We start from the raw sequence: 9,108 nt of genomic DNA, 5'->3' as shown, positions 1-9,108 counted from the left end.
CACGCCATTCATAGTAGCGAGAGGAACAACTACGTGGGTCGAGTTCCGTATTGCTTATCAGAGACTATATTTTCCTCCAGCTCTATGGCATGAAAAAGCCAGTGAATTACTGAGTCTGCGATAGGGTACGATGACGATTGAGGAGTACCAACAGAAGTTCTTTGATCTGCTACCTTATTGTCCTCACATTGCTGATAGTTCTATGGCAAAGTACGACCATTTCCTTCAGGGTTGGACCCTGAGATTCATCGGATGGTTGCTGTGGGCAGTGATATGACCTACAAGGGCTTGGTGGACCGTTGTTGCTAGGCGGTGGACAGTATCCGGTGGAACAGGGGACTCTTCTATTCTTCTTCCAGGCCGACGAGTTCTAGTCCTTTGGGTTCGAAGGGCCAGTCTTTCAAGAAGTCGGGAGGTACTTCTTCATTTTCATCTTGATCCGGGGGAGTGCATCATTTTGGTGGTAAGAAATCGAGCCGATATCGCTAGTTTAGACGCAAGCATCCTACATGCCCTTGTCCCCATTTGTGTGGTGCATGTTTCCAGTGCGGCCAAGAGGGTCACATGAAGAGGGATTGTCCAATGCTGATTGGAGAAAAGAGTGGTTTTGGAGGTTCTCAGGCATCTTTTCATCCACCTCAGCACCAGCATCCACCTTATCAGCAACAGTATTCTCAGCAGCACCAGTAGCCACAGCAGTCTCAGCGACATCCTACTCAGACTCTTTCCTGGGGTCATTCTTCTTTGCGGCCACGTGCTCAGGGGCAGGTCTTTGAACTAAACCAGGAGCAGGCAGAGGCTAACAGTGATCGGATGATCGCAGGTACCTGTAGTTTATGTGGTTTTCCTGAGTATGTTTTGATTGATACTGGTGCATCACATTCTTTTGTCTCAGCACGTTTTGCTAAGAAGTATAAGTTGTCATTTATTCCTTTAGACGTGTTGATAGTGGTTTCTACTCCTATGGGTAGCGAGGTTTTATCCAAGCGTCTAGTGGTGGGTTATGTTTTAGACTTCGAGGGGTATCGGCTTAGTGCTAACCTGATGGTTCTAGCTATGGAGGATTTTGATTGCCTCATTGAGATAGATCTTCTGACTACCTATTGAGAGATAGTGGATTGCTATCAGAGATTTGTTCAGTTCCATCAAGAAGATGGCAAGTCTTGGTATTTCTATGGTGAGGGAGCGCGACCCCCGATGCAAGTGGTTTATGCTCTGAAGGCCCGGCGTGCTTTAGAGTCTGTCAAGGAAGGCTACCTTATCTACGCCATTGACGCATCCTTAGAAATACCAGATATTCGGGAGATACCAGTGGTTTGTGATTTTCCAGATGTGTTTTTGGAGGAAATTATAGGTTTTCCGCCAGTACGGGAGATCGAGTTTGGCATTGAGTTACTGCCAGGGACTGCACCGATTTCCAGAGCTCCTTACCGTTTGGCATCATCAGAGATGAAAGAGCTGCAGAAGCAATTGAAAGATCTTCTTGATAAGGGCTATATTCAACCTAGTGTTTCGCCATGGGGAACCCCAGTGCTGTTTGTCAAGAAGAAAGATGGGTTGATGTGGCTGTGTATCGATTACCGACAGAGTGACCGTGAAGAATAAGTATCCTCTTCTGTGGATAGATGATCTCTTGATCAGCTGCATGGTACTTCAGTTTATTCGAAGATTGATCTTCGGTCTGGGTATCATCAGTTGCGAGTTCGGCAGGAGGATGTTCCTAAGACAACATTTCGTACGAGGTATGGACACGATGAGTTTCTAGTGATTCCGTTTGGTCTGACGAATGCTCCAGCTGTCTTTATGGATCTGATGAACAGGGTGTTCCACGACTTTCTGGATAAGTTCGTAGCGGTGTTCATCGATGATATCTTGGTTTATTCTCGCAGCATGGATGAGCACGCCTATCATCTATACACTGTACTCCAAGTCTTGAGAGAGAGACATTTGTATGCGAAGTTGAGCAACTGGATTGATCGAGTTATATTCCTTGGTCATGTAATTTCTCAGGAGGGCGTATCTGTTGACCCCAGCAAGACCGAGGCTATTTTGAATTGGTCGCGTCCGACTACAGCTTCTGAGATCCGTAGTTTCCTCGGTTTGGAAGGCTACTACCGACATTTTGTGGAGAATTTCTCTCAGATAGCTAGGCCGTTGACATAGCTAACGAAGAAATATGTTTTTTTCGTGTGGTCTGATGCTTGAGAAGACAGTTTTTGTGAGCTGAGACGTCATTTGATGACAGCGCCAGTTCTCGCCTTGCCGTCTGGATCAGGTGGGTTCGTATTTTACACTCACTAGTAGAATTTATGCCTTTTACTTCGCATATTAACTGAAGTCGTAGATAGATAAGTACCGAAGTAGATGCACGTGAAGTAATAGGTACCATTTTACTTCGCTTAATAACCGAAGTATTAGGCATGAAATTACCGAAGTAATAGGGTGTCATTGTACTTCGCTTAATATTGGACCGATTCTGAAGTAAAAGCATGCCTTTTACTTCAGCATTTACATTATGTGACGAAGTAATATAACATCTATAACTTTGCCATTTACATTGACTGACGAATTAAATGCGCGTATTTTACTTCGGCAGTTTTCTTAAGTGACGAAGTAATAGAACATATATGACTTCCGTTGATTCATTAAACGACGAAGTAATAGAGCATATATGACTTCGGTATTTACATTGAGTGATGAAGTAAATGCTCTATTTAACTTCAAATGTTATGTAACTTGGCGAAGTAAAAACATGCCCTTACTGCAGCAGTTTCATTAATTGACGAAGTAATAAAGTACATATGGCTTCGGCTTTTACATTGATTGATGAAGTAAAAATATATGTATCACTAAATCAACATTAAACAATTTTAATTAGATACAATAACACCATTAATATACATATATATATATCTAAAACGTAAAATACACTAATTAGATTGATAAATTATCCATCCAAAAGTACATCCATCAATAAAAAATTATGCATCCACGAGTATTTCTACAAAAGATTGATAAATTATCCATCCAAAAGTATATCCATCAATAAAAATATTATGCATCCCAACGTGCATATGACCAACTTTAATTTAATTAAAATATATATATATATATATCAGCAAGTTACATAACAGACATACATTAGATAATATTGTTGGGAGCTACATGCATGACAGATCTAACTTCCAAGTCCATGATCTGCTCCATACACTGAAAGTCTAGTCGTTCCTGCGTCGCCGGAGCATTATACTGCAAAAAGGAGTAACATTCTCACGATAGTCTCATGATCACATGAAACCAAAAAACCTATACCAGGAACTTACACTCTTCTCAAATAAAGGAAGAACTGTGTGATCCACCAAAAACTTTATCAGGTGACCCACCACAGCTTCCAAGACTTTTAGGACTTTGACAGCTTCTCCTTGTAAATCAACAACCCTTTTATCGGAACTAGCATATACCGATAATTCATCTGCAAATAACAAGCAATATAGAGTACCACCTCGTTCATCATAAAGGAAAATCAGGGCAAGTTTAGTCGAGAAGCCCAAGATAGGACTGTAGTAGTGCTTCTTGCTCAACGGAAAATCAGGGCACACACTTTTTCAGGAAACCAAACACCAATTCGTGAAAAATTACATAATCAAGAAGGAATAATATCATAAACTGACAATTTTCCCTCTCTTATGCCTTTTATGCTGTTTTAATCAAAAAATCAGAATGATCATATCCCAATAATTTGACGAAGCATTGCATGGCTAAAATAACCATGTAATCTATAAATTACCCCTTAATATATCCATAAGGCCATTATGCTAGTTCACATAATCACAACAAATATTGTAGTCCAGCCACAACGAGACTCTTATCTGTGGCGCATGATATATTTAACATAATTTGACAAAAGAAACCAAAGAAAAAAAAAGTAATTAGAGGTGAGGATATGTTTTCATATGTTGGTTACATTTTTTATGGATTATTTCTGTCAAAAAGGATACTATCACAGGTAGAGAGAAACTAGAGGAAGAATTCAAGGAACTTGACACACATATTTAACCCCTTTAAATATATGACAAGAAACATTACAGTTCGACTACATGAACTTAGATTGGCTGGAGAGCAGCAGAAACAAACTAAAATACAAACTAAATATTTTACTTGCATTAAAACTAGACAAAATCTTACAATGGTAGTGTCATTGACATGATGGATATTGGGAAGGCCCCTTGAACCTCTTAAAAGTATTCTTTCATCCGCATCCAGTTTCATCATATCCTAACAGGAATTGGCACAAGAATCTCACTGGTTAATATTGGATCAGCTAACCTGATACTGTAAGATTCTAGAAACTCCGTCTCATTCAACCATTGAACACTAAGAGTATGAACATAAGCAGGTGTTGATATCCCATATGAAATTTTATCAAATGGAATGAGAAAAAAAAATCTAAAAAATAACAATTTGATGTCATCGTTCATTGCATTAATAAAATATAGTATGTATAAATCAAAGAAGCTGAGAATTAATGAATATGGAATAATGATAAATATATATATCATAGGTAGAAAAAGAAAAAAAAACTAAATAAAACTCTCTTTTAACTCATTGTTTCTCATAATTAAAATAAATTAACAGAATCATGATTCGTTCATATTCTCCATAAAAAACAGATTTGAATGTACCAAAACAAGAATCAGTTAAAAATCACATCCCCATACCTGGTTGTTGTGTCCACATTTCTTCTTCATGTAGTTGATGGCACGAGGGTGCAAACGGGCATAACATCTTCAAGAACATCACAAAATAAAATATAACTAAAGCTTCAAGTGATTTGGAAGTGCGAATTTGTTTAGAGAAAAAATGGGAAAACAAAAATCTGATTAATAAGGGCACCACCCAATCTATGAACTAGCATATACTTGATCTTTCCACCCGTCCAACTAATAAAGTACAAAATCATTAATTAGAATACCGAAATACAACACATCACTTACATTTTATAATGTGAATCGCACTGGGCAGATTACTGCAGATCAATGAGACGAATTGATCCCTTAGAACTACTATATGCTAACATGTTGCAATGACAAGGATGAAATTCAGGTGAAGTTATAACCTCTGCAAAAAAAAAAAAAAAAAAAAAACAGATATATGGCTTGGTTGCCTTCAACATCTAAACATCCACAGTGTGAATTATACGGATCTAAAATGAAAAAAGCCCAAATAATATATGCTGGAAAATTGAAATAAATCCAAAAAAATTCAAAAATTTGATCTGTACCTTCAATCGACTCAAAAATTTTACCTACAACAAATAATACATCCAATTGGTTTACTGCATATCATCAAATTTTGCTAGCAAATTATATATTGGAACATGGTGTATATAAAGTTTGATGCTTCCTCTATGTATATGAAACATTTCTCGAAGTCTGAAATCTGAATTCCATTATAGTCTTGCGAAACGATACCTTGTGATGTTGAAATATTGAAAAACTTCAGCACCATCACTTGATCCCATGTATGAAACTGATATGGGTAAAGATAAGGCGTAATCCTTGAAGCCATCGTCCTGCATTATGGTTCCGGTAGCGTTTGCGCCTGCTGCTGGTTCCGAATCATTTAAAACATCGCAAAGGACGATGGTACCTTGCACTGCTTCGGGGTCCTAATGGGTACGGGCTGCCCTCGATGTCAAATGTGTTTACACTCACCCCCTTTACATGCATACATACATAAAAGAAGTTGTATATTAAAAATTGAATAATATTTTATACAGTATGGCAAATTTATAAATATTTGATACACAAAATCTACTTACCTAATAAGTTTTACCATTTCACAACTGAACCTTAGCCAAGAACTTTATGTCTATGTCATTTGCAGCAACTGAGAGTGACCAAGGGGAGAAGTTAATAATGGATTCAGGACCAGGTCCGGAATTGCCCGCAGAATTTGATGTGAACACTCCATTTTTCATTGCATGGTATGCCCCAAAACTATGGAGCTAATTAAAGACGAAATCCAATAATATAAAACATCCTTCATGCTCGACTTTGATATCATATTCTATGTTATGCAAAATTTGACCCAAGATCACACTCATTCGTGCAGCATGTTTTCAAAATGGAGCAAGAAGAGTATACAAAAGAAAAAATTGATTGGATAATCAAGATATTCTTGATCTTATTGAAAAGGTTCGAACATCAAATACTATGTGCTTTGTAACTAAATATTATGTTTAACGACAACAATACTATGGAGCTTTTTTTATTCATCAGATCAAACTACAATTATCTCATGATCCTACACTTCCTAACTCCAATATCCCATTATCTCAATGGAATAAGAATCTTTTATTTACACTTTAAAGAGATTTTTGCATTTCAATTTTTGAAATTAAAATACCAAAAGTAACTATTGATTTTTATGCTAATAAAATAGTAAGAGATTAAAAAAATATAAAGTGAACTTCTACATTTTTAAAATGAAATTTAAATTTAAAAGAAAAAAATAAATAAACAATCCAACCTACTGATATAGATGACAACGAAAATTGAATACCTACTAACAAATTTGATCTTCAACTATGTAGTCAATTAATATTGTATGGAAATAAAAAAGTTATCTATTATGAAATTCAAACAGAAGTCAAACACCATTTAATAGGAAAAATCAAGAAGATATTAAAATTCTACAAAAATAAATTTGATATCAAACCTGTATTTTTTTCATATTTATGTTACAATATTATTTAGAATAAAATGATTGCCATGAACTTAAAGAATAACAAATAGTGATATCACACCAATAAACCTCGTGAGGTTAAGGGAGGAACTAAGAAGAAACTAAGCTAAGTGAAGATCCATGGAATACTTTATAACTATCAACTCTAACACTAAACAACAATGCAAGCCGTCTCAAAGTCAGCTATGGGAGTTAACTCTATCAACAGCAGACGACAGTTCTTTTATAAATACATTACAGAAAAGAAATTTTGGCACTAGAAACTCTTACACATAATCGGTTTTTGTCAGATCAAAGCTATCAGGAATTGGTCCACTTAATTTGTTGAAACTCAGGTCTCTGCGTAAGAAGGGTAAAATGTGAATTTCAAGATGACATGCTACAAGTTACAACTACAACAAATTTAAGAAGAGAAATCAAGCAAACAGAAACATCAAAAAGAGAGAAAGGATTCTACTGACAGAACTTTCAGTGTTTTCAATTCCCCTAGATAATTCAGAAATTCCCCCACAATGTTGCAACTTCTCAAAATCCTGCATTCTGAGAATCAATGAGTTGCACACAAGAAATTATTATTTTGGTTGGAGAGAAAATTATAAGAATCACACTAACAGCGTGTCGAGCCCTATTGAGTTAGCCCTATTGAGTTATTAGTTAGAAGTGGAAAAATCGACTCATCCCCATTCAAATCGCTAATTCTCCTGCATATTCAGGACACAAAGAATCAAAGTTACTGCAATTTCACCATACTACATGCACAGGAACAATCACATGATCATATGTTATACTCACAAGTCAAGTAACTTGGTAAGCGAAAAAGTACTTGAAGGTCTCGGTCCAAATAGCTAGACCACTAGCCTGTATCTCTCTGGCATTTTCAAATTTAAAGCTAAGTATTAATTTACACACAAGAAGAACACATAATATATCTACTTCATCCATTTGAAAAGATAATTAATTTTATAGATGCTAAATGCTATCTGCTCAGAATTTTATATAGGCCCAAATGGCCAAACAACTAGATATATATCTTATACATACACACATATTTTTCCATGTTTTGGTCTTTTGGAGCCTCCAAAATTGACAATGGACGCATTTATTCCAAAAATATAAAAAGAAAAAAGAAAAGAGCTTTATGCTATGCAAGATACAAATATCTTTTTTTGTCTTAAACATGAATTTCTTTTTTTTTTCTTCGGTCTTTAATATACAATCTATTTTCTAAATTTACGTAAGATTTTATCTATTTTTTTGTTTACCATCTACCACATTTCGACTGCTTCCAACAAATTTTTTTACCTCATCAAAACATTTATTAAATAAAAATAAAACTGGAAATTCTTTCTAAATTTTACTTTTTCTATATTTTTTCTTAATCAATAAATGTAAAATCACGCACAACTCTAAAAATATTAGACCAAAAATTATCAAATTCATCTATATAGAACATGAAAATGTATATGAGATCTAGACAAACAAAAATATGAATGATCGGGCAGATCTTTTAATTAAAAAGAGATGGAGATTTTATGATGCAAAGCTAAAAACATGATAGTTTGTAATATATACCTGAAAAAGGGTAACCGATTGGGGACTAAATCTGCTGCGGAGGTAGCCTGTTAAAGCCGGCGCCGGAAGGCTCTGTGCTGGGCTTGGTGGGTAGTTAGGATACGAAGGAGGATACAGATTCACGTAAAAAAAGGAAAACATCTTCCAAAACCCCCAAAAACCCAAATTGATACCAAAACAGAAGGATTCAGACCTTGGGCTTTCGAATTACGGCATTGGCGAGAGGTTCACGACGGTGGTGGATGGCTGGAGATGCAAATCAGCGGCCTCTTGGTTGAAGGAGAAAGGGGATCGCGAGCAGATATGCGATGGATTTATTTTATTTTTTTTACTCAGTGTTAAAAGTGAAAGAAAGTTTGGTACGTATAAAATCCCGGTTCAAGAAAGGGATCCTCATCTGATTCTTCTTTTTACTTCGGCCCTTATAATAAAATTTTTTATTTTTTTACTTTTTACTTCGGCAAAAATAAAATACCGAAGTAAAATGCTACAAAAATTATTAGTGAAGCCCGGGTTTTTTAAGTACCGAAGTAAAATGTGCACTTTTACTTCGTCCGTGTTATTACCGAAGTTGATTGTTATATTTTACTTCGTAATTACTAATTGCCGAAGTAAAAAGTGCCGAAGTAAAAGATAGAAATTCTACTAGTGACTGATGCTTCTCTCCAGGGTTTTGGGTGCGTGTTGACTCAGAATGGCCACGTGATCGCTTATGCTTCCAGACATTTGAAGACTCACGAGGACAACTATCCCGTACATGATCTAGAGCTTGCATCCATTGTCTTTGCT

The sequence above is a fragment of the Henckelia pumila genome, chromosome 3 (assembly GCF_033568475.1).
Source record: "Henckelia pumila isolate YLH828 chromosome 3, ASM3356847v2, whole genome shotgun sequence".
Classification (NCBI taxonomy): Eukaryota; Viridiplantae; Streptophyta; class Magnoliopsida; order Lamiales; family Gesneriaceae; genus Henckelia; species Henckelia pumila.
Note: the sequence above shows the minus strand (reverse complement) of the source record.